Source organism: Ambystoma mexicanum, chromosome 3p, assembly GCF_040938575.1.
Source record: "Ambystoma mexicanum isolate Mex_15411 chromosome 3p, UKY_AmexF1_1, whole genome shotgun sequence".
Lineage (NCBI taxonomy): Eukaryota > Metazoa > Chordata > Amphibia > Caudata > Ambystomatidae > Ambystoma > Ambystoma mexicanum.
This window is the reverse complement of record NC_090925.1, coordinates 767,227,978-767,255,364: the sequence shown is the minus strand read 5'-3', so window position 1 is coordinate 767,255,364 and position 27,387 is coordinate 767,227,978. Positions and strand designations below refer to the sequence as shown.

The 27,387-nt window shown below is 43.8% G+C and overlaps 1 long non-coding RNA gene across 1 annotated transcript in view; it reads left to right on the top strand.

Annotated features, from left to right (window-relative positions):
- The window catches only part of LOC138580839 (uncharacterized), a 38,342-nt gene extending 19,710 nt beyond the window's left edge, over positions 1 to 18,632 (top strand). Inside the window, exon 2 of the long non-coding RNA XR_011304356.1 lies at positions 18,122 to 18,632. This is a non-coding gene — a long non-coding RNA (uncharacterized lncRNA). The remainder of the gene's footprint in view (positions 1 to 18,121) is intronic.
- Positions 18,633 to 27,387: the final 8,755 nt, after the last annotated feature.

Genomic DNA, 27,387 nt, shown 5'->3' with positions numbered 1-27,387 from the left:
GTACAGGGATCTTACTACACTGCTGATTTCAGTAACCCAGTGATCGGGAATATTCCTGAAAGCTATGCGACTGCACATGGTGAATGACCAGAATCATTGGATTCTAAGCCAAAAGGAATCTTTAAAGTTCAGTCTGTGTACCCTTATGAGCCAAGTGAAATGATATGCTGTCATCAGGAGGATTGTGTCCTATTTGAATTAGGGGAATCTAAAAGAGAAAAGCAGCATATTTAAGTGGGGGTCAATATTCCAAAATATATGAGGGTAGTGGCTCTCCAAAGAGACACCGCCACACGGTTAGAGGAAAGTACAGAGGTTCCCAGAGATTTCTAAAATGGTAGAGGAGCAGATTCAAGCTACAGATGCTTGCACAAAAGAAGAAGAAAAAGACCAATTGAGGAAAATATTAATGGAGGTTTTGGGACAGGTTTTTGCCAAAGATGCCTATCACTGTGGGCTGACCGATATGCATGTTGCCACACTACCAGAAGGACATGGTAGGGAGCCGGTTTTGGTGCGGCAATATAGGTTGCCCCTGGCATGTCTGGAGTCACTGGCTGAAACAATCAAAAGTTTTGAATCTAGAGGCATCATTAGGCCTATTCATAGTACATCAAATACTCCCATATTGGGTGTGCTAAAACCCAATGGCCAATGGAGCTTTTGTGCAGATTTACAAGAATTGAACAAAAAAGTACCTGTTTCAAGGTGGCCCCTTGCATTTATTGATCAGGGCCTTGCACAGGTTCACGGGTCAAAGGTATTTACCACCTTGGATCTTACAGCTGGATACTGGTGTGTACCACTGGCTGAAGATATAAAAAATGTATTTGCATTTTCATTTGACAAATCACAATATCCATGGTCCCGGACCCCATTTGGATATGTCAATAATGGGAGTGCGTTTGGGATATTCCTGAGCAAGGCACTCCTGGATGCAGCTGAAAGAGGAACAATAGTTTATGTAGATGATGTACTAATCAAAAATGAAGAAATCCATTTCAATGAAATTAGACATGTGCTTAGTCAGCTACAGAAGGCTGAGGCAAAAGTATCTTTACAGAAGGCAATGGGGGTGTAGAAAAAGAGTAAACATCCTAGGCCATAAGGTGACAGAGCATTGGTTAAATCTGCAAAAGGAAAAGTTGGAAGAGATTCAAAAACTAAAAGATCCCACTAATTTGAAAAGTTTAAAAAGTCTATTAGGAATGACAAGTTACAACAGAAAATATATTGAAAATGATGCAGAGATTACACAACCGTTGACGAGATAACTGAAGCAGGGTGCACCCTGGAAATGGGAGAAGGAACAAGGTGAGGCAGTGGCCAAGTTAAAAGGCTGTCTGATGAAAGCACCATGTTTGGCATATCCAATAAAAAAAACAGGATTTCTTTGCAGAAATAGGATCCACAGATCAATGTATGTCAGCAGTGTTATATCAAAAACACAATGCAAATAACAAAACCATTGCATATTCTAGCAAGGCATTGTCACAGGTAAAGACCAAATTCAGTGAATGTGAAAAAGCGCTTCTGACCACTGTCTGGGTATTACACCATTTCCATCCCATAATTCAAGGGGAACGAGAGATTGTTGAAACAAATCACCAGCCTCTTCAAATTTTACAAAGTAAAAGGATCAGATCAGGGAGTTTGGCCCTGTCAAGAATTACTTCATGGACAGTAGCACTTCATGGATTTCCAGTAGAAGTGAAGTATGGACAGAATAAAAAGAGCTCAGTTGCTCAAGTTCTAGCAGAATTGCATGATTGTGCAGCCGTCTGCGCGCCTGACGACACATAGCTAGAGACAAGTTTAAATCAATTTGACCAATCCCCACACAAGGCTTTCAATGAAGAAACATGTAACGATTTACCGACTGTGTATGTAGATGGATGTGCATACCATGTAGAAAATGATGCTGAAAAAGAACTGGTGGCAGGAATAGGAAATATGTGGTTTAAATGCAATGGCATTCCAAAAGTAAGCATGAGGATAGCCCCCAAAAGCAGTTAAATTGCAGAATTGGCCACCATTTATAAGGCAATATCTACAGCAGCAGAAAATAGACTTAAAGAAGTCATTTTAGTCACTGATTCTGATTATGCACGAAATAGTTTTGTGAAGTATTTGCCTGGCTAGAAGGTGAGAGGTATGCCCACATATAACAAGAAGCCACTTAGACATCGCAAGATGATTGAAGCTATAAACAAATGTGTGTCAGAAAATGACCTGATCATCCATTAGAGGAAAATACATGGTCATTTGAAAACATCAAGTGAGGATAAGGAACAAACTGACAAGGCGGATCAGTTAGCTAAAAGTGGATCTGTAATGGGGGAGTTATTTTTTATTGAACACCTGCTTGGTGAAATACAGGTGGATGCGATAACACGCGCCAAAACTCTAAAAACAGTTGAACAGCCTGTGGCACAATAGAGTTTTGATACTCCTGGTCAAGACTTCATTAAGACACAAAAAGAGGATCTTATTTTAGGCCCATTTTACAACCATTTGCTAGATGGAGAACAAAATCCTCTGACTGAAGAGGACTGCAAAGGGAAAGAGGAGCTGAGGATGTTATTAAAAAACAAAAAGAGAATTAGTTTACAGGATGGACTGATGTTTAGAGAATCCGTATCAGGTCAAATACAATGGGTAGAGCCTTTGTCATTTTGGGGATTGATGTTTCATCATACCCATGACGCCATAACTGCAAGCCACAGAGGTTTCCAGAAAACTTCGGACATTTTAAAAGATCATGCCTATTGGCCACACATGTCCCAGGGTCTAGAACTTGTTAAGTAGTCAGCTGGAGACAAACGAGGTTTTCTTTCACAGTGGTTTATTGCACAACAAATACTGGTCACAGATCAATAAATTTAGCCAACTGATGACGGTTCTTTTCACCTCATAGGCACAGGCGTTCTGTCTTACTTTACTTGCAACTGCCTCTGCTGGCCTTAATTAGTTCCAAGATAACAGCCAGGCGATTACAGGCTTTTCACCCTTCAACCTGTCCGCCGGCCTTGAAAACAAAATTAACAAAATGTCAATAGTACACACTTCACCCCTCTGAATCCTTCTTCTTAGGCGGCCGTTTCTCTCCACTGGGAGGTCTTGAGCTTTGGACCGGGTACGGTGTCAATCTATGAACTTTCCGCTTACTACTAGTAAGCCCATTCGTCATCTTGGCTGGTCTCCCTCCACTCGGGTGCGGCGTCTCTCGCCATGCTCTGCTCCTGAAAAATAAGACGCCGCCTGAGTCTCTTGGAGTTGCATTTAATCCTTGTCCCGCCCCTCCCCCGTAATCAGCCGCATGTGTTCTCATCAACGGTTTTAACACACCTGATTTAGATTCCCCACCTCCTCCCTGCTCCATCCACTGTGGGCTAACCCTGTACTTTGTTTGTGTTCGGGCGGTTTTAACATAAGGAAACCCGGTTCTCCCTTTCCTTTTTCTCCTTTCTTTACCCATCGGTGTGCCTCCCCCCTGATGCAGTATTTCGTGGGGCATTTTGGGATCTGTAGTTTGTCTCTTTTCATTGATGGCCAGCACTTGACGGGACTCTTCCTCAACTCCCTCCTTTCCCCCAGTGTCCAGGGCGGCTGCCACTGCTTCCACCTCACATACTCCCCCCAAGGACCCATGCCGTTCGGGCAGGTCCATGGCACGTGACAAGTAATCAGCCACCATCTGATATTTTCCTGGTTTATGTACAGTCACGAACTGGTAAGGCTGTAGCGTCAAAAACCACCTCAGAACTCTATGGTTTGAGTCTTTTTGTGTAGCCAACCATTTTAGTGGTGCATGATCGGTAAAAATGGTAAACCGTCTACCCAGTAGGCAATATCGAAGAGACTCAACAGCCCATTTTATGGCCAGGCATTCCTTCTCCAGCGTTGAGTACGGAATCTCGTGGGAAAGCAACTTCCTACTGATAAGGCTATTGGGCAGAGATTTTGCTCAGTCCCCTGGGACAGTACTGCTCCTAAACCACATCCCGAGGCATCCGCCTGCAAAAAGAATTCTTTTGAAAAGTCAGGACAATGGAGAACAGGTTTTGTGGAAATCATCCGGATCAGCTTCTGGAATGCTTGCACTGCCTCTGGGGTGATCTGTAGGGGACGGTTGGTTTTCAGCACATCTATAAGCGGTGCAGCTATGTTAGAGAAGTGTGGTAAGAATCTCCTATAATACCCCACAAACCCCAAGAAGGCTCGAATTTCTTTCCTAGTTTCGGGAGGCCTGAGCTTCTGTAGGGCTCGAATCTTGTCCAAAAGGGGGGTTATCACCCCTCCACCCACTGCATACCCCAAGTATTTGGTTGTGTGTGCTGCCAGTTTAGTCTTTTTGGGGTTAATGTACAGACCAGCTTCTTTTAATGATTGTATCACTTGGGTCAAATGTGCCAGGTGTTCATTCCACGTATGACTGAAGAGCACTATGTCATCCAAGTAAGCCGCAGCATGTTCTTCGTGTGGTCTCAAGATTTTATCCATTAATGCCTGGAATGTGGCCGGGGCCCCATGCAAACCAAAGGGTAGGACCGTGAATTGAAATAAACCTTGAGGTGTCGAAAAGGCAGTTTTCTCCTGATCTGATTGGTTGAGGGGTATCTGCCAATACCCTTTGGTTAAATCCAGGGTGCTCAGGAATGAGGCTGAACCCAGTTTTTCTATCAGTTCATCAATTCTGGGCATCGGGTAGGCTTCATAGTGGGATATTGCATTTAACTGCCGAAAGTCCATACAAAACCTAGTAGTATCATCAGGTTTTGGTACTAGGACCACTGGTGAGCACCATGCGCTTTTAGATGGCACAATGGTCCCCAATTCGAGCATGTTATCTATTTCCTTGGCCATTTCTCCACGTTTTGACTCCGGAATTCGATGAGGCCTGAGCCTTACAATTTTCCCTTCTTCCGTGGGTATAGAGTGGGTAGCCATATGTGTTCTTCCTGGTATTCCTGAAAAAATCCCAGCCACCTGCTTCAAGGTATCCAATAATTCGTTCTTTTGGGATTCACTCAACTGTTCCCCCATTTCCACATCTTGAAGACTACTATGGCTATTAGGGACTATTTGCTGTGAGACTGACATGTCTGAGAGGGTTGAACATAATATGTCCGTTGTTCCTTCTTTCCATAGCTTGAGCAAGTTAATGTGATAATTCTGAAATGTATTTTTCCGTTCGGGTTGTTCCACATCATAGTTTACAGGACCCAATATTTTTGTTATCTGATACGGGCCCTTCCACTGAGCCAACATTTTGTTCGTGTGGGTAGGCAGCAAAACCAATACCTTATCCCCTACCTTCAAAGTTCGAGGTCGGCTCCCTTGATCATAATACTTCTCTTGTCGGTCTTGGGCCCTCCCCAGGTTTTCTTGAGCAAAGTCTCTCAGTTTACCTAGATGTTCTTTTAGTTCATTAACATATTCAGTGAGTGAGGTTTCCCCCTGTTGTTCCCAGGTGTCTTTTAGTAAGCCCAGTATGGACTTGGGCTGTCTTCCGAATAACAATTTAAAAGGGGAGTATCCGGTTGAGGATTGAGGGGTATCCCTTAGTACCATCGACACCCAAGGTAGAACCCGATCCCAACCCAACCCTGTGGGGCTGGTGGCTCTTCTTATCATCTGTTTAATAGTTTTGTTATATCGTTCCACCAACCCATCCGTTTGGGGATGGTACACTGAGGTTTTCAAGAAATCCTAAGGTCTTACACACCTCCTTCATAACTACTGACATGAAGTTACTCCCCTGGTCTGTCACTATCTCCAGTGGAATTCCCACTCGAGCAAAGAACGGCATAAGCACATGGCATACCTGTCTTGCTGAGATTCCCCTTAAAGGGAAAGCTTCGGGATAGCGAGTGGCATAGTCCACAATCACTAAGAGAAACCGGAACCCTCTACTGGTGGGCTCCAATGGCCCTACAATGTCCATTCCTATTCTCTGGAAGGGTTCCCTAATCAGGGGCATTCTTTGTAGGGGTGCTCTAGCCGGTATATGATGACTAGTTTTTTGACATATGGCACACTCTTGACAATATCTGGCTATTTCCGCATATACTCCAGGCCAGTAGAAATTCTGCAATACCCTTTTCACCGTCATGTTTTCCGCTAAGTGTCCCCCTGTTGTGTGGTCATGGGCCAGTTGGATCAGAGTTTTCCGGTATGACTGGTGAACCAGCAATTGCTCCCTCTCCTGATTATCGGAACCTCTGGTCACCCTATATATTAGCCCTTGGTTTTCCTTGAAGTATGGAGTAGTAACTGGGGTCCCCCTCATTGCTTGGGCTTGTTCCCTGGCCCTTTTTAAGGTTTCATCCAGTCCGGTTTCGGTCCGGAACGAGGGAAGATGGTCTCCCACTCGCCAGTCTATGAGGGCAATTTCCATTCCTTTTCCCCTGTTCTCTTCCATATTTTTTCTCTGGCTTTTTGTGAGTTTCCCCCTTCTTATTGGTACCCCGATTTCTGTTTTGGCAAATGGAGCTTCCTTTAGCCATTTATCGAATTCTGGAATATCTGTCCCTATTAGTACCGGGGCTGGTATGGTCAGAATAATGGCTACTTTAACTGGTATCTCTTGTCCCTGTAGCCCCAACACAACGTCTTTCATAGGATACCTTTTTACGTCCCCATGCACACATTTAATGTCAATGGTTCTCACCTTTCCTGGATCTTGCTCACTCACATGCGGTTGTATGGCCGTCTGTCTGCTACTGCTGTCCATCATGGCTTGTTGGGGACGTCCATCCACCGTAACATCGATCACATAGGGCAGTTTCTTCTGATATCCTGGGCCTTGTAGTGTTCCAATGTCCATTGGTTCTGCCTTGGTTTTTCTGGCACAGAACCGGGCTATATGGCCCCATTCCCCACATTCGAAGCATTGGGGTGCCTGTCCCTTTAGGACACTGCTTCCGTGTTGGGCTTAGGGTCTGGCCTATTCCTGGGTTCTTGGATTGCTGCCCTGTAATTGCTGCGCATAATAGGAGTTTTGTTGGGGGGCCTCGCTGGTAGAGTTGTGAATGTGCGGGGTGTTCCGGCTTTTTGATAAGCGGTGGCCACATCTATGGCTTCCGACAGAGTAAGGTGGTGATGTTGCCTTACCCACCTTTGTATGGGACTAGGCAGGGCGTCAATGAATGTTCCATCATTACCTTTTCCTTAATCTGTCCAATCGTGGCTGTGTTGGGTTGTAGCCATTTTTCCGCTAAATCCTGTACGCGGTAGAACAGTTGGCTGGGGCTCTCTCCTGGTTTCAGTTTGGTTTCACGAAACTGGAGCCTATAGGACTCCTCATCCATCCCCAGCCTTTCCAACACCGATTTCTTGATTTCCACATATGGGGTGTCCCCTGTGGGATTGGCAGCCTGATAGGCTCCCTGCATTACTCCCGTAAGCAGGGGCGCCAAAAAGAAAGCCCATCTGTCCTGTGGCCATTGCGCTGCTCGGGCTATTCTTTCAAAGTTTACAAAGAAATAACTAGAGTCATCCCCTGCCTGGTATTTTTGAAGTACGGTAGGGGGAATAGCTGGATGTGCCCGTTGGTTAGCCATTGATTCACCCAGAATCCTCAATGCTTCTCTTCCCTGTTCTTGAGCTGCTGTTTGCACTTGTAGAGCCTGCCGGTCCGCCTGGGCTTGATGTCCTTGTACTTGTACCAACTGCTGTAGTTGCTGTTGGCCTTCAGCCAATGCTTTTAACACGGCTTCCATGTTGCTTGTGATTTTTGCGTTCCTCTGCAATCCCACCGCTGCCACCACTGTTAAGTAGTCAGCTGGAGACAAACGAGGTTTTCTTTCACAGTGGCTTATTGCACAACAAATACTGGTCACAGATCAATAAATTTAGCCAACTGATGACGGTTCTTTTCACCTCATAGGCACAGGCGTTCTGTCTTACTTTACTTGCAACTGCCTCTGCTGGCCTTAATTAGTTTCAAGATAACAGCCAGGCGATTACAGGCTTTTCACCCTTCAACCTGTCCGCCGGCCTTGAAAACGAAATTAACAAAATGTCAATAGTACACACTTCACCCCTCTGAATCCTTCTTCTTAGGCGGCCGTTTCTCTCCACTGGGAGGTCTTGAGCTTTGGACCGGGTACGGTGTCAATCTATGAACTTTCCGCTTACTACTAGTAAGCCCATTCGTAATCTTGGCTGGTCTCACTCCACTCGGGTGAGGCGTCTCTCGCCACGCTCTGCTCCTGAAAAATAAGACGCCGCCTGAGTCTCTTGGAGTTGCATTTAATCCTTGTCCCGCCCCTCCCCCGTAATCAGCCGCATGTGTTCTCATCAACGGTTTTAACACACCTGATTCAGATTCCCCACCTCCTCCCTGCTCCGTCCACTGTGGGCTAACCCTGTACTTTGTTTGTGTTCGGGCGGTTTTAACATAAGGAAACCCGGTTCTCCCTTTCCTTTTTCTCCTTTCTTTACCCAACGGTGTGCCTCCCCCCTGATGCAGTATTTCGTGGGGCATTTTGGGATCTGTAGTTTATCTCTTTTCATTGATGGCCAGCACTTGACGGGACTCTTCCTCAACTCCCTCCTTTCCCCCAGTGTCCAGGGCGTCTGCCACTGCTTCCACCTCACACTGTACACCAGAGGGTGTTTAGTGTATGCGAAGATTCAGCCTGAGTCACCGGCGCATAGAGCATCATTAATGAAAAGAGGTTTAACACACCCATGGTACGATCTACAAGTCGAGTTTGTAGGGCCTGTGCGAAGATCAGCTAGGGGAAACAGGTACATGTTAACAGTCATTTGTTTAATGTCTGAATGGGTCGGAGTGCATTCCAGCTCCAGACTGCAAAGCACAAACGGCAGCGACCTTACTTGTGAAACATACCTTTTCAAGATTTGGTTTACCTCAAAGAATAGAATCAGACTGTGGAAGTCATTGCACTAGTGCAGTAATGACAAAAATTTGGCAAATTTTGGGCTTGATGAGGAGAGGCTACACATTTCTTACCGGCCCTCCTCTTCAGGGGGAGTGGAATGGTGTCACAGATTAATAGTTGACATGTTAAAAAAGTTTGTAGCTGAAGCAGGATCTAGCTGGGATCTGGAACTTCCTTTTGGTGTTAATGGCTCTCAGGTCGACACCATCCAGATCGACAAATATCAGCCCTCACAAAATGTTGACGGGTAGGAAAATTGTTTTGCCACAACACCTACTTTACCGAACAAATAAACAGGTCCTTGTAAATGTATCCACTTTCCATGAATATGTGGAAGAACTGAGAAAGCACTTGCAATACGCTTTTGCATTTGCACAACGAAATTTGGAAAAAGCCGCTGACAGTGCAAAGTCATATTACGATAGGAAGACATCTGTGAATTATAGATAAGGTTTCACCTGTGATCTACAGAATTGCTAAAAAGGAGGGAGAATTAACAGTGGAACAATTTGTCCATGCTAATCAGATTAAGCTGTTCCACTGGAGGTATGAGGTGAAAAGGCTAGAGCAAATTGAGACTAGAAGGTAGTGAGACATGTGGTTGTGTTCTGAAAATAAGTGTTTTCATATTAAATAGAGTTACCTTAGCAGGTAAATAAGTGTATATATTTTGAAAAATATCAAATTGGGATGTAAAGGGGTCAAAAGGGAGAGATACATCAGGTGGTAATTGCGTATATGTTTTATAATGGTATGTGAGAAACAGGGATGAAACAGGTGAGTACATAAATGGAAATAAGATCCCAAAGTGTTCAGTAAGTAAACAAATATTTAAATAGATAACTAAGAGAAAGGGGTATTGTAAAAAGGTAAATGCTTAGTTAATTTGTATTATTTTATTATTATTTTGTTATTTGTTATATGCCCAGACCCGGAGTTATCACGGCGTAGGTTACAGAATGCTTACTTATCTAGTTACAGTGCAAAGTTAATACATGAGTTAAAAAATGCTTACATTTCTGGTAACAGGTCACAATCAATACATGAATTTCAGTTATACATGAGAAATGTTGTAGTTTTGATCAGAACCTGGTTGTTAGAGTGAATCACATGTTACAGGGGAAATGGTTGTTAAGGTTCATTCATACAAGTTGAAAAGCCAAGTTTTTAACATTTTCTTGAATGGTGGGAGAGTTTGTCTCTGATGTTGGAGGGAAGGGTGTTCCATAATTTTGGGGCCAAAACCGCAAAGCTGTGCCCCCCTGCCCTGGATCTTTGGTAACGGGGGACGAAGAGAAGTTAATTATTGCTAGATCTAAGGACTCTGATGCTCTTTTTGTGGGCAATGGCATTGTTAAGGTAAGTGGGAGCTGTGTTGTTGAGGCACTTGTGTGTGATACAGAGGGTTTAAAGGAGATTCTGGCTTTGATAGGGAGCGAATGGGCCTTCCTTCCGATCTTTGGGATATGGTCGGATTCGTTTATGCCTAGAGCTGCTCGCAATGCTTTATTTTGTAGGAGTTGGTGTTTGGCAATGTTAGCTTTGGAGGCACCTAGCATTAATATGCTGAAGTAATCTAACTTGGACAGGATAAGCGACCTGGTTAGATTGATGCAGTATTGGGGGGTCAAACGTTTCCGACTCAGTGCAATGAGCTTTGAAGTGTAGGACGTGGCTGAGGAGAGTGCATTGACATGTTTGGTCAGTGTTAGGTTGATATCAAGGTCAGTGCTCCAGATAAGATTTTGAGGTGGGAGTATTTTACGCATGATTTTTCAAATTAGAGAGTAACTGCAATTTTAAGAGAGTAAAAATGATTTTTCTCCTCTACAAGAGAGTAAAACATATCAAACACATACACCCAAGGCAGACGTAAAATCGGACCCGTAGACCAGAAGAGTTGTAGATTAAAGTTGTCTGGTTTACCTTTAGCCATTTTGTTACACTTGTGGAAAATATTCTGCCATTAAATAACTTGTAAATACATGCTATATACGCAGCTTCATTTTCAAAATTCTCGGGCCTAGATTACTATAGATTAAGACTAATGTATTGCTTGCAGAGGGAATGTGAGTAAGCAAGTGTTAGGCATGTATCCATGGGAAAGGCACTTGCCAGGCACAGCCGTAGTGGTATTAACTGGCCGTTGATAGTAGCAGGTGCAAAATGGGCCGAGTACCTGGGCATCTAATAGCAGTGCCTGGCAAAAGCTTAATACTTAGGGCCTCATCACAAGTTGGGCGGTATCTCGGCGGTAATACTGCTGGGATACTGGCCAACGCTAATAGTGCTACTGCAAGTTGGTCTGGCGCAATTTGCGCCAGATCACGAGTTGCAGGGGGCAGTAAATCCCTTATTGGGTCCTGGAGCACTATTACCGCTGGCGGTAATACGACCGAAAACCACCTGAAAATTGTACTTTTTACCTCACTCATGATTTGGCCAGCCGTTAAATGCAGCAGAAATACTGTTAATGCTGCATTTAAGGGCTCAGGCCAACATCGTGATGAGGCCCTTAGACACAAGCCAAACCTATTGGCTTTCCCAATGCTTGTTTTGAACAGGACTTCATTGAAGGACATAGAGTGCTTAGAAACTGAGTGACTGAAGACAAGCCTGGTAAGACATTTTCATTACACCAGTAGCATGTTAACAACTCCAATTAAGCCATTAACTCTCAGAAGACTGCTTTGAAAAAACACTGGAGGGCAATTTGAGTGCATAGTTTGATGTTAAGGCTTGATAAAGCTAGCTCAAAGAGTTCCCATGAGGTGGTGTATTGGGAGGTGCAGGAATGGTCATAGGAATTAGCATGGCCAGTAATGACCCGTTCTGTCAGTGGTGTCAAGTCCTTAAGTTTCTCCACACAGCCTGACCCACTGGCCGATGGCCTGACAATAAACATGGAGACGTGGTTGTCTGAGATGCATGAATTGGCAAATATGGAGAGAGTGATGTATAGGAGACTTGGTAAATTGGCTTTGTTTGAGAAAATATGGGGTAGATTTTTGCAGTTGTTTTAAATTGACAGTATAGTTGTTGGGGGGGTAATTGAGAGATGTATTTGAGATGTTGGGGATTTAGGGTATTGTATATCTCGCTGTGTACATAGTACTGTGTAAAATGTTGTGCTTTTCTTGTGTTTTTTTTTCATGTGTTATTTGATATACGCTGATTGTATTGGGATTTGTCATGGATGTTGTGTAAATAAAGTTTCAAAAAAAATATCAATCTGTGGTTTCCAAATATTTCTCAGCAGGGTTGAACTGACCTATAGGGAACTTTGGGGATTTTCTGGTGGGCCTCTGCACCCTGGGCCTCTTATGTGGTAACCTATTTTATTTCCAAATGTCCTCATAGGGTTGGGGTTGCTGAGCCTGAAAATGCGTAATATGGGGCCACTTTGAAAATGATTTCCAGGCACTCTTTTGGTTCCCATTCCACCCCTCCTGCTTTCCAGTTCTTCTTGGAACCTGTAGTGTAGTTTTGGTGAACATACTTGGCAGTCATAAGGCTGGAAATTGTAAAACCTGCGCAGGATTTCTGTGCAATGCCACACGTGTAAACTGTGTTAAATGTGAGCAATGAGCTCTGAACACACTGCAGAGCTAACAAATATGTTATGATTTTCACAGAATGGCGTGTGACTATTTGCCTTTCACCTGTGCAAACATGTATTACCATCATTTTTGTTATAAAATAATAACTTTGGCGACTCTTGTACATGGCCTTCAAATGATAAAATATTTGTTTTTAAATGACCATCGCATTACACATATTAGACCTAGAGAGTCTAACAAGGGTTTTATTGTGCACAGTGCATTGCATTACCACGTAGAAAACGCGCAAAAAAAGCTTTGTTGTGAGCAAAGTAGCAAAGTGGCAAAGAAAATACTGGGGAATGTCGGAATAAAACAAGTGGACCCCTCCTTCCCCACCTCAAACCCTTAAATAGGGATGTGTGGGTCGGTGGGTATAACATGTTATGAAGTTGTGTAGCTTCATTTAACTGCAGCACATTTATAAATATTGTGTAGTTATTTTTTTTTATTTTTTTTTTACCTTTTTGTTTTAATTGTATCACAATTTTTACAAAAATAAGACGTAAGTAGTCTACAGACACCAGACAGCAAACTGCCTTTAAAACAGTTCTTTGTTCTTAATCTTTTTTTTTGTTTTTTTTTTTTTGTTTTTTTTTTTCCCTTCCTCTTCTGTCCAAAATCCAGTGTAACAAATGCATAGTAGGAATTCCTCCTACTCGAGATTCAGGGATTTAAGAAAAAGTGTTACTCCTATAACACATCTAGTGTTATTCCCATTCGTCAGCAGTGACCAGTGTACTGTTATTTGTTATAATGGCGGAAGCCGAATAAAATAGTGGTACTCAATATGGGGGATTTGAAATCACAAAGTGCAGGCTGACTCCATGTGAGAGGCCATTATTTAACTCGAAAGCTATCCACTCCGGAAGCGTTTTATTCACTTTCCAAACCAATAACCATGACCTCAATTACCTGTGGAGTTATGCAGTAAAGATGAAGAATTTGCAAATGAAAATATAGAAACAAATGTCACTTTACTTTCAAATCAAGTTTGCTTTAGTATATGCCTCATTTGGAATTTGTTTTAATTACGAAGGTTGGGGTTTTGTATTTCTTAGGTCCCAACAGCATAGCGCAACACCTTTGTCATGGTAAGGAGACTTGTAATTTTCAACCCAGGCAGCTGACATGCAAGATAGTTTTATTAAATTTGTGCTGAGCAGCACACAGTTCTCCTAATGCTCCAAAGGGCATATTGATACAAGTCAAGTGTTGTTGCCAACCGGAGCAATGGTTGACATTTTTCAAGCCCTAATGGTCTGTACATGTTTAGAGGGGCTGAAATACTCAGAGGAAGAGGCTGCTGGTTGCGGAGATTGCGGATGAGGGGTTAATAGAGCAGGGTTAAGACTACCTTTCTACTCTACATTGCAGAGAGCGGACCAACATTGGGAGTGAACACATGCATTGTATGCTTTTATTTAGGCAATGGGGTGGGCACCTCGGATTCCATCTCTAAGTATTGGTTGCGCAAGTGAATCTGCAGAGCAAACAAAGTAAAAGATTACATTGAGTCGTGTGAGGAGGCAGGGAAGGAGGGTTTTCATTTAACTAACGGGCTGGGGCTGTCGAGCGGGTCCAAGCGCAGATTACATCTGCCCGGATGTAAAGGCAGCATTTAAAAGGAGGTTTTCAGCTTATTCATAAGCACAAGAGCCAACAAAAGAACACCATCAGCGGCAGCTGCATCACACATGCAGATGTGCATGAACTGCTAGGATATGTTAGGAAGTATAATATTGCACAACGTTCACCATTGCCGAGTATATTTGGAGGGGGAAACACACATTTTACACCTGGATGCAAGAGGTGCGACTGTCACTACACATTCACCTATGAATGTAAGTGTTTGAAAAATATCAAAACACTGGAAGACCCTCACTGGGCAGGCATTATAGATTTATAGTATATAATATATGCACCGAGCGAAGTGACATGATGTGGGCTGTCAGTCACTCCTCTGGGTGCATGTGTTATATACTAATAAGCACTGCACACAGTCGGGTCCCTCTGGTGCGGCCTGACGGGCCAGCGGTGGACTGGAAACACACCAGCAACAATGCTGACACAGTGGCATCTGACCCCAGCGGCAAGGCCTCCCCTGAGGGCGAGGGCTGGGGCAGTCCCCACCCACCCCCCCACCGTCCTAGTAAAGGCCATGAAAGACACTGCTTTCCCCTACCATGCCAGCCAACTCAAAAGGAAACTCGGGTGTGCTGTTGTAGAGTTTAATGATGCAGACTGTAGTGCCATCTAGTGGAGGAAATAGGAAGCTTTTTATGGATAAATACTGTGAAAACCTTGCGTACAAAAAATACGCAGTGCAACAAGAAATGTTCCATATTTGCAATAATTAAATGCGTAAACGGGGATGATACGCAACTTATCTGGAGGCCTGATCAAGGTGAACCCCTGGCATTTTGGCTTAGTTGAGTATGGGGATAGGTGTGCCGTCAATAGTTATGTAGTTATAATCCCTGTGGAGGGCTTTGATTTTTGCTGGTGACCCCACAATGAGGATCTCCGTCTTTTCGTCATTTAGACAAAGACTGTTGTTTGCCATCCAGTTTTGGATGATAGCATATATTTTGTTAACTGTGATTGTGTCTTGCTCATGGTTAATCGTAATCGGGATAAGAATCTGCGTATTGTCAGCAAAGTTCGTATAGATCGCTCCCATGGTATCTAGTGCTGCGAAGAGTAGTTTGGTATGAGCATTACAGAGAGTTGGTGTTGGAGTCCTAAATACCTTCCATCCCGGGCTCTTCGCTCATCTGCCTCCAACTCCCTCAGGGTTAGCCGCTTCTCCAAGCAACGAGTTGGTGGTCGATCTCTCTCCTCGGCTTGGGCCTCCCTCTGGAACAGCCTTCCTGAAACTCGAGGAGAACCATTTCCGGTTCCAGAAACACCTCAAAACCTTCCTCTTTGCTTCTGCTTTCTCTGCCTCTCTCCCCTGCTGAAATTCCCTGCTGATTCTGCACCGGTTACCTGGCCACCCTTTCTGATCTTGGGGCCAGGTCCTGCCTTTTGCTCACCTACCCTGCCTCCCTGGCAACCCCCTGCACTTGGGGACTGGTTCTGAAATCCCTTCAGTCCCCTTACCAGCACTTATGTCTGCTCTTACCTTGCACTTGCCACCATCAGGCTGTTTTATTTATCGTATTTATTCTTCTCTCCCATGTATTGCACTGCACTTTCCCCTCTCCCTTCCCCTTGCACTCTTCCCTTTCTCCCTACTCTCGCACTTGCGCAATCTGAATGACACCTGACCTAGTAGGATCGTTGTCTGTCTTCCACTGTTTTCCCCTCCCTTGCCTCGTCACGCCTTGAAACACTTGTGTATAGGTGCGTTATAAATGCCATATCATATCATATCATAGGCAAGAGCCTTGTGGCACTCCTATTGGGACTCGGATAGGGTCGGCTGCTTGCTTTCCAATGCTGACTCTGGAGGTGCGATCAGATAGAAATGATTTGACCCAGAGTGTGGCTTCGTGGGAGAAACTGAAGTTAGTAAGCAGAGTATTACAAAGTTTGTCGTGGTCCACCAGGGCGAATGCGGCAGATAGGTCTAATAGTAGTAGAATGCTGAGGTTTCCGGTGTCTCTTATAATATCCATTTGAATTTTTAAGTCTAGAAGTGCCATTTCTGTACTATGGTTAGGCCGAAAGCCTGATTGTCTGGCACCTAGGAGGTGGTTCTCCTCCAAGTAGTTTTGAATTTGGGAGGAGGCTATTTTATCAATTATTTTGAGCAGAAAGGGCACAGTGGTTATTGGGCGATAGTTTGCGGGTATCGCCGGGTCAAGAGATGTTTTTTAAGCAAAGGGGTGACCCAAGCTTCTTTGATGCCTGGAGGGACTTACATGGAAGCAAATGAGGCGTTGACACATTTTGTGATGATGGGTGATAAGGTGGGAGCGCATAGTTTGACAAGATTGGCTGGGAGGCAGTCTCCTTAACAATTAGAGGCTTTGAGTTTAGAGGTGGTATCAAGGACTTGGTTTTGACTGACCTGAGAGAATTTAAATGCTGTTGTTGGGTTTCTGGGTTCTAGGTCGAGCGATATGGTTTTTTTGCTGACCGGTAAGGTTTTTTTGGCTATAATTCTGTTTTGGAGCGTATCAATTTTTGATGCCAGTGCATTGTGTATGGTGGTACACCATGCTTTACTGATATTTATGGGGAGGTTGTGAGTAAGGGACTTTCCAGTTCTTTCAAAATGGCAAAGAGCTCTTTGGTGTTTGACGCAGCATTATTGATACGTGTATTGAGGGCATTGGCCTTTTGATCTATTAAGGTGGATTTCTTCAGGTTTGTTTCGCTTTGGCGAATGGCTTTGCAGAATCTATGGTTCTGGTTTTTGTGTGGATGTGTTCCAGCGCCCTTTTATTGCGCCTTAACACTACTAGCTTATCGTTAAACCAGAAGTGTGAACGTTTGGCTGGCCGTTGTATTTTTGTTTTGATTGGTGCTAGTGCATTAATGGTGGTAGTGAGGCAGGTATGGTAGGACTCTGCGATGCAGTTGGGGTCTGTGTCTATGCAGGTTTGTGCAGCGAGTGCCTCTAGCAGGACAGGGGTGATGGTATTAGCTGAAAGGTTCTTCGTATTCCTTATTTCAATGTAGTTAAGGGGAGTCATGTACCTAGTTGCTGTACCTTGTGTGAGAATTTGGAAGCAAATGAAGTGGTGATCAGACCAGTTGATGGCTGAGATAGAATTGATGGATAGGCTTGCGTTAAGGCCAAGTATCCAGTCTAGCGTTCTGCCTTTAACATGAGTAGGTGCATTCACAAGTTGTGTGAAGTTCATGTCGGAAAGAGAGGAGTGAAGGGCGCTTCCTTTGTGATCAGAGGCGTCATTGAAGCCTAGATTCAGGTATCCAAGTAATATGAGTTTTGTATTCGGTTTGATGTAAGGTGTGATAAGAAGTGGAATATCAGATTCAGGGTGGTTGAGGTGATAGGGAGCTCTGTATGTAATGAGAAGGTTGATAATGGTGTTGGGATTAGTAGTAAGTTTGATCAGTAGTAGTTTGTAACCTTACAGGTTATCACAGGGGCAGGATCTGAATTGAAGATGATTTTTAGCTATGAGGGCAACCCCTCCTCCTACTGAATTAGTGCGGTCTGATCTGAATATGGTGAAGTCCGAGAGGATGGCCAATGTGAGTGCTTGGCCCGACACTGGGTGCAGCCATGATTCAGTGATAACTAGGAAGTCATGGTGGTGATCTAGGATAATATCATGTTACTCAATGGCGTGGGCGCATAGGGAGCGCACATTGAGGTGTGCTCCTGTGAGCAGGGAAGAAGGCACTGGAATGGGGGCGGGAGAGGGTGGCTAGCAACACACTAGATGCTGTGTTGAAATTGGTTGTGTTTGAAACACATGCCTGGAAGAGTGCTGTGTTATATTTGTGTTCTTAATGTATGTTCTTTTCAGATGGTTCTGAAGAGATGTCCTCGCCACCTTATATTGTATTTTGTATATAATTGGCATTTATGTGCATAATTCATTTTGATTTCAGATATCCAAATGTAAAGGGAAAAGTGAATGGATTGATGCACTTGGTACTTAATTTGTCTTTTTCTCTTTGCCTTAGAAATTAACTGATTATCCCGCCAGTGCTCTGACAGTTAGAGTGCAATGGATCCCTGGAAGCCCCGGATCCATGGAGTCCCCTGGAAAAGCCCCTGGACCGAAAAAGGGGGTGAAGATGATAACCCCAGAAGGAAGTCCCACATGCAGAGGATGGAGGTTTACTTCACTTCCTGACTAATAGTCTGACTGGATATTCTGACTGAACTCTCGCTTTGGTTTGAAGACTTTCAAACATCACATTTTATTTTTATTATTTTTACAAACCTTGATTGTTCTGGATTAGACTGATGCCACTGGTAAAATTATATTGACTCATTATTGTTTTGAATTTAATATTATTTTTCTTTTAATGTTTTATTTAAAAAAGATGCTAAGAAAATTCTAAAAAATAAGTCATACAGAAAAAGAGAAGAAATCAAATAGATCACTAATTAAAAATAAAATTAAAGTGATTCAAAGATTAAAATGGATGTATATCTAAAAAATAAATGTTCAAACAAACAGTTCTAAAATTATTTCTTTTTTAAAATGTATATGCATATACAACGTTTTTTGGGGGGGTATGAACATTACCAATTGCATGTTGTTTGATTCTTATAGGTCCATTTGATTGAGTTAATTGTTAAAATCAAGGTACAATCAATCTTTTTTTTTTGTGTGCCCAAGATCACATGGGTGTATTGAGGCCATGATTATTCCATGTTTATATTCTTTCCTGCAGTGATTTTGGTTAACGCAGCAGACAAAAAAGGAGGGTGTGTAGGAAAATGTATTCTGAATTTCAACTGGGGCTTCACATTTCAACATCCACATTTTAGCAAAGGTTGGAATTTCAACTAGGGCTCCATGTTTCAACAAGGATAAAAGATTGGTCCCAGTGGTGAGCAAGCATGTGAGACTCCGGTGTGAGACTCAGGCTGAATCTAGTAGATGTCAGTATTGGGAATGCACAGAACACATGCTAGAAAAATGAAGGTTTTGAATTGGGCATTGCATAATAGGGTATCACTTTTCACCACTACACCACCGTTGTGGGCTAAGTTGCACTAAAATAAAAACATGAGATTAAGATATACTAATTTACCTTATCCATCTAACATATAACATATTCCCCTTAATCATCAGTGCAAGTCAGTTCATGCCTTTTATATGAACTTGGTGCGGATTGATAAATCCAGTGTGCAAGGCATTTCGGCTGTGCAAGTTTAGCTTGGAAATGCAATGAATAAAACGTGCAGAATGAAATCCATTCAGCTAAAGACTAATTATTGTTTAAAAGACTTTCAGTGCAGGAAACAGGCCAAATGTAACTTTTGCATTTGATTTGGTTCCGCTCTAAGCCAGCAGATTGGTCATGTGCTTCAGAACTATCTAGAGGATTGGCTGGATGACAATGGGAGGTGACATCTCAGAGAAAGGCAGGCAAATTCTATATTTTGTGTAAGTACGACCTACATGGTGGGTAGTCTTAGTTCAGAGAGTTTAAAAAGGCTGGCAGGAGGGAGGACTGGCTCACTCACTCTCTCAGGTTCCTGGGCTGGCAGTGGTCTCAGAAGAGATTGCAGTCTCAGGCGCTCCTATTCTTTGGCTGACTCTGTGAAAAGCGTGTGGTGGAAAGGCTGGCAGAGCAATCTGCGGGTTTGTTCCAAGCGCAAAGGGAGTGGACCAGATAAAGAGTTGTTCTGTCCGACAACCAGACTGGGGTCGCAAGCAGTTCAGGTCACACGATTAAAGATTATTTTTGCTAAATTCAGTTAATTTGAGGAGCGTGCTAATGTGTGAATGCTTAGTATTGGTTAATGTGGGGTGGAGAATATCATTATGAACTTGTCAGATGTTGATAATTCATTTTTAGGTGCTGTACACTGAAATCTTAAACGTGCATAACTGTGTTTATATCTTTTTTATTCATGCAACAAAATCCAAATGTAATAGTTTAGTTTCTGCCAAGATTTGTTAGCAGCCCAAGGTCTGTTTCCACTGTTTTGAAGCTCCTGGCGAGCAAGCCTCATGTTAACGCAAAAAAAGAACACTTTGAAATCTAGCATAGCAAGGCCCTTTCATTGGAGAGAAAAATAACTGCAAGCGAATTGCATTTAAAAATGTTTATTTTCAATTTCCGGTTCAATGATCTAAGGGCTATGTGAACATTTTGCATTGTATATTCAGTCTGTGTATTTTGTGCATATTTCTAACTTCTGATAAAGAACAACAATTTGAAAGTTGAATCATCTTAGAATTTGTACTACATATTTTGACCTGTGATGGTAACACGGGCACTGGTTATTGTGCATTGGGTTTCAGCAGGGCTATGTGTGTGAGTTCATGTTACATTTACCTTGTAAATGTATTCTAAGATGCAAGCCAAAAGGGCATAATGTGGTATTGTAAATAAAATACTGCAAGGGCATAAAGTCATCATTGAGAGTGTACTAAGTCCAGTATTTACTTACCGTTAGTGATCCCGGTATGAGAACAATTATCAGGTGGTACTCTAAAGTTAGGCTCACCACTATACCATGAAATAACAAAAATACCACCAACCAAAAATACTGCCAAAAATACCTCTAACATATTGCACATGTTTACTTCTTTGCTTAATGTAAGAGAAATATGTCTTTCATACATGGCCTATCCTCTTTGACTCCTTTTGTACTTTGCAGTTGCTGCTCACTCTGGCATCTTAGATCCTTAGCCAAACAAATATTCTTTGTTCTTGCATGAATCTGTATTCCAGTGACTGTCATCTCTTCTGCCTCGGTCCCCCTCCTTGGGGGTTTCAGTTTACTAGTACACGAAACCGACATCCATCTTCTCAACATGGCTGCTTTTTCCATGTCATATTTTCTACTAGATCAAGCTTCTACATTTCTCATCTACCTTGCGTTTCTGCGTATATACATTTACTGCATCTCTTCTTATCTTCTTATTTTATATGATTTCTTCACTTTTGCAAGTATATTCATTTTGTTACTTCAGTTACATCTTCATTCTTTAAGTATTCGTTACCGTTTCAGTGTGTCCTTGTGTCTTTTCTTCATGAGGTCACTTGTCCCCTGTCAGACTTTGCTTATAGTTATTCTACATCTGATGGTTTCTGCAGACTTCCTTCCACCACTTCAGTTCGAGGGTACATTCTGTATGGTTGTCTGAGCGCATAACGTCTTTCATATCTTCGGTGCAGTATTGGGAAGATACTAGGTGTAAGGCACAGTGCTTTCTTGCTGCTCTTCCAGTATGATGGAGGTCAGGGGGGGTCTCCATGAGTGGCGTGCATATCTCCTTCTCTACAAGTATTTCTTACTAGAGGAAATGGTTCTCTTTGCATCTCTCCCGCCTTTGTCTTTTCCCCCTCAAAATATGATTTTGTGACGTTTTAAATTCACTCCTTTTCTTCCTCCTGAATTGGTGATACATAGTAAGAGATGGAGTTTTGATTTTTCTTTGACATTGGAACTCTTAATTGCCAATTTATTCTCCCTATGTCATCTCTCTGTCCCTGATGCCCTCCAGGGTTTCCCATTCGCCTTAGCTATTCTCCCACTCAAACTCTGTTCCTATTGATGACCAATCCAGTTTGGGTCTAAGCTCTGTGAAAATAAGTGATGCTGTGAAATTAAGTTAGTTGTTTTTCCTAGAGTCTCTGCCGATGGAGAAAGGGTTGGAACTCACTTTGAAGTTCCAGCAGAGGATTTCAAAGGCCTAAAAAAGCTGTGAGTAAATGTTATCTAGTATATATATATCAAACACCAGCAAAGTTATGGTGGGTTTAAAAGGCTTGGGAAGAAACCATTTCAACTGAAATTTAAAAGTAGAATAATGCATTTGCACCAAGCCGCACATGCCACAGCTCATTGCTTGAAGTTCACTGCCAGTTTAGAGCCACATCAGCAAGGCATTGTGGGTGTCCAAAGTAGCCCAAATGCAAGCCTTTTGCTCTTGGAAATAGTTCTTCTCTTACAGGGCAGTGCTCCTACACTTTATCTATCCAAGCAGAAATTTCCCAAGCCTGCAGACCACTGCATACTTGATTTCACCCTCATTATGGTTCATCAGTGCATTTGCACCCGGGCAGGGGGAGCTAGCCAATCAGATGGCTAGGAACGCAGGCTTGAACTGCTGGTGCAGGCCCGCGTTTCAAGTCGCCTGAAGGCCGACTCCCCCACCCCCATCTTCCCGCAGTGCAACTAGTAACCATCGCTGGAAGTTCACCGTCAGTTCAGAGCCACATCGGCAAAGCATTGTGGGTATGCAAATTAGCCCAAATGCAAGCCTTTTGCTCCAGGAAATTGACTTTGTTTTACAGGGCAGTGTTACTTTATACATAGCTTTATCATCCCAAGACAGGCTTGCAACCAGGTATGTGGTTGTCTGCAGCCTGGAGAAATGTCTAATTTCCATATCCACAATGAACTGAAGGTGAACTTCCAGTGATGGTTACTAGGGGACGCTGTGGCCTATGTGAATTTGCTCAAGTGCATTATTCTATGTGTGTGTCTATGTGTGTAGTAATGCACCAAAAGAGAGTAACAAATCAATACCTGTAATTAGGCTAACAAAGGGCCTTATTACAAGTGTGGCGGTCAGGAATCAAGGGTGCCGGTAAGCTTACTGGCACCCTTGTTTCTGGACCGCCACACTACAAGTCTGACTGCCAGGTGCAGCTGCACCCAACAGGTCTGACCCTGCCGGGCACATCGGCCACGGTAAGCTGAATTGTCATGGAAGAACCGGCACCGTTAGCAACGGTGCCGGTGCTTCCGTCTCCCCACTCCCATAGAGTCCAAAAGGACTCTATGGGAATGGGGACTTACGAAATCCGGCACCTGACTTCCCGCGCCACGGGGACTTGTAATGTCCCGGTGGCACCGAGAAGTCAGGCGCGGATTGGGTGTTACAGGGTTTACAGAAACTCGCCGGTCGCACCGGCAGGTTACCGCCAACCTCGTAATGAGGGCCAAAGTCATTTATATGCACGTTTTCGTGGTCTTGAAACACACCCAGCTTAAAAGTTTAAATAGCCCCTTATCTGATTTCTTATTTTCTTTTCTGTGCCTGTCTGTGTACCTGATTCCTAGCTAGACAGAGAGGCATGCATCATAGATGTATAAGCCCCGCACAAAGTGCAGATTTCAGTGTAATGGTATATACTGGTCTCTATATTTATACATACACACTATGACAGTACAAATGGGACAGCTATGTTTGTGAATTTCTTGTAAATCATGACATTTGGAATATTCGAATCACTTTGTTTCATGCCTTATGTAAAACTGAATCTTGGGACTGTACATACACGTGCAAAATATCTACATGGCGCGAAAATTCTGAGTGATCCTGGGTGAAAGAATCAATTTCTACCACTAGATGGCAGAGTTGTCAAACATTTTAATCCCCATTAAATGTGAGACCGGCAAAAGTAGTAACATTGACTAACTAATATCCTACTTATTTATTTTCTATTGTATATTGGTTAAGACCTCATTCAACCTTAGCAAATCTTAAAATGTACAAAATGTATACATAATTAAAGCAACAATAGACACACGTCAAGCAAACAGAATCATAGTACATTTAAAAAAAAAAAGACTCATAAATAAGGACTACAAAATGGTGTCAAGAAATTGATAAATAAGGACTACAAAATGGTGTCAAGAAATTGGTTAATGTAGTGCTGTTCCCCTTTGGTCAATTTCAACTGTTATATGTTTTTAGCAGAAAATTGGTGGAAATGGGAATGAAGAACTTCATGACGACGCTAGTGGCGTGGTGAAACGATGACCATCGGTGTGCATACACCACCTCTTTAATGTTTGATAAAAAAGAAAAGGAATTTTAACACTGTTGAGTCCCGAAAGGCGCCTTGTTGCCTTTACGATATTTTTGAAGCCTGATACATTTGTCAAAGTGTGCAGTAACACAAGTTCCAGTGGAAACCTCGGACTGCTCCCGACCAATGCTGAAATCAATAGATCCGCACATGCCTTCCATGTATACGTGTCGATACAGTCCGGATGTACCAGACAAATCAGTTCTTAAGAAGCAGATGTTTTATTAAAAACAGAAAAAAGAGCAAAGGTTCCCTTGGGACCGGTGGCAAAATCATAACTCACAATTGCTCTCGACAAAGGTATATGCTTTCAGGGTTCCCAGAAAATCCTGCCCTTCGGAGATGCGAAAAGTCTCTCCAGGAGAAAGGTTCTTGGTGCGGGATTCCCAAGGAATGGTTCCGAATACCCTCACAGTCGTCTTCTGATGTGGCTCAGAAAACAGGGGCCTGGAAACTGCCCAGCTGCAGGATAGGGCCCCGTTTGGGGTTCTGCTTTCAGTATTTCCTTTTTTTATAGTCCAGAGGATACTCTAGCTTGAATGCAGGATGTGAGGTATCAAGCACAGTAGAGCGTGAGAATGGCGATTGGGTCCAGCCGTAGGGTTTCCAATCAACTCCTACTGCTCTCCTGGCTGCTGCTACCCTCCTCGCTGCTGGCCACGCTCTTATACCCCCTCCCAACACGGGCTCCAACCCTTCAAACCAGGGATTTGCCCCTAAGCCCGACCTTGTTCTAGGCCACTTTCTTGGTCTACATCTGCCTTTGCTCCTTCTCCCTCTTTCCACACATCATCGGTCTTCCGATTGTCCTTCCACTAACACCTCCGGTCCTGAACCAAGTCTGCATAGTTAGTTCCTCTTTATGCTCAGCAACTCCCGCCAAACACTGCTCTTCCTCTACTCCAAACACGCAGAGACTAGGCTGTGTGGCTTTTTATAGTGTCTTGGCGGCTCCCCTGAGGTGGATCTCTGGCTTTTGGTTTTGGTTTGCACCTGAATCTTGAGGAGTGGAAGCTTGGTTGTGAATGTCTAGTCCCAGATACCAGCCCTTTAAGCCTGCTAAGTGAGACAGAGGCTGTAAGAAGGGGGTGTCTGTCTTGGATTTGATTGGGCCAGCTAGGTCTGTGCTCGCGGTTTGAATGTTGCACTCCCTGACCCAAAGTTGAATGGATAAGTCTATCTGTGTGGAAGTCACTTCGGAACTCTGAAACTTCACGCAGAGCTGCTGGGAGGCCAAGGATGGCCTTATTTGATTTTCGTGATGGCATTCAAGACCTTCATGGTCCGCAGACTCGGTATTTGGTTCATGGATCTCGCAGAATTCAAACGTGGCTAATTTCTTTAATTGAAAATGGGCAGGCGTGGCAGTGAGTCAACAAATTCGGAGCAGCATAGGAAGACTGTGGCAGCCAAAATGGTTGCTTCCACAGGATTCTCGTCTGCATTTATTTCTTCATTAAGGGACCCAGATGAATTCCCTGAGTGGGTCTACACCTCATTTTCTCTAGTCTTAACGCTAAAATAAGTTCAAGATGGCTTTTCTTCAGCCTAAGGTTTCCCTTTGGGTTCAATTCCTGGGAGCGAACTTCCCGCAAAATCTTTACGCAAAATCTCTGGTTTATCACTTCGTTGATTCTGCATCGCCTCTCCTCCTGGGGTTTCTTGGGAAACCACAGCCCAGTAGCAGTCTCACAGGGATGTCTCCCTGTTATTTTTCCTAGTTCTCCATGGCTACCTCTTTTTAGTTCCTGGTTGAAGATCACCTTGTTGGGAAAGAGGGCTGTGGCATTTTCTGAACGGATTCCCTTGTGCTGTTGGCCCATTGCAATCAGGTCAAGGGATGAGGGATCAAGGGAGAGGTAAGTCCCAAAGCCTTGGATGCAGGCCAGAGGAGATTCGTAGGTTGAGAGGGGGGCCAAATATACTAACTCCGGGAGGACTAAACCTAAAGCTCACCAGATACTACACAATTCCCGCTTCAACAGATATCCATGTGCCCATACCTAGGGAACACTCTGCTGCTGGTTTCTTTTCCTTCTCTGTACCGTTGTCAATGTTCACCTGCAGCTCTTCTCGCAAGTATCACTCCCTGCTACCCTTACTGTTCAAAGGAAACTACTGCTCCTCTTCAAAATCCTCTCTCCTTCTCCTCAATGCCTTCACTAATCTCAAAGAACTCTTTCTATCTCCCCTCAAACTCTTTACTCGCTCTCACAATGCTCCACAACACTTGTTCGATTAGCCCAGTCCTCTGTCTCTACTTCCTCGCCTGACTGTCTCAGATATTAAGCTCTACTTCAGCCCTCTGGGCACTACTCTACTCCATATACTCTTCTCCCGACCTCCTTCCCTCTTCCTCCTGCCTGACTGTACTTCGGTAAATAGTTCTCCTACCTCTCGCGTTAACTCATCCACCAACTCCTTAACTCTCTCCTGTAACTCCTTCTCCTTTCCTTGCCACCTTGCACCAAGTGATCCCTTGATTCACCTGTCTAATGTGGGCACTGTGATGATGTCCTGCCACATCTTCCTCCTCCCCTTCATCATCATCAGGTGGTAGCAGTTCCATGTCAGGGGGCAGGGGCACCTTCCGGCGGATGCACATATTGTGCAGCATTACACATGGGGCTCCATCTAACCCCCACCTGATCTACGTAGTCTCCCTTTAGTCTCCAATTCTCCTTCTTGATGTTCTCCTCTTCAGTACTCTCCTCCCGGCTGCTTCCTTCTTCTCTTTGGGTATCCCTTACGGCCTCCCGTCTCCTTTCCAGCTCCTTCTCCCCATCTTGATCCTCTCGCCCGCCCCCTAATTACCGTCACTATCTTCTTTGACCACCTTTTTCCCACTCCTTGCCTACTGCTCCAGCTCCATTTCCAACTGTTGGGCTCAGTCTCCAGCTCGTCATGCTTTTTCACCAGTCTTCTTTAAAGTCATTCCTTCTCCATCTCCAAGCATCCACAAATGAATCCTTGGGTCCCAGAGCAGCACCTTAATTCTCAAAAACCCTGCCACGCTTATAGTCACCCGACTCTGCCCATGGGAGTATCGCTTTCCTGATGGTGTGTGGTTGATGAGGCAGGTTGGCAATATGCACATCTTTCCTAAGCCACGTTGCTCCCTTAGTTCTGCTCCGAGGGAGGATGCTCTACATATTAGGGTCAGATGTGCAGAATTGACATGGGGAACCTGGGATGTGTAGTTCTCTGACAGACAATGATCGTTCCTGTGTTAGGCAAGTCCACTGCTTCCGCCAGATTGAAAGTTCACAGAGCGGGAGTGCCACATTGAGTATGGCTTCTGCACAAGCCTCATGCATGAGCAGACTTCCTTCTATGCCGCAAAGAGGCAGTAGGTCCATCACAGCTCTAATGATGGCTTCTTCATGGGACATTCTCGCAGGATGGGATTTGGCCAGCAGAACTACCACCATATTATT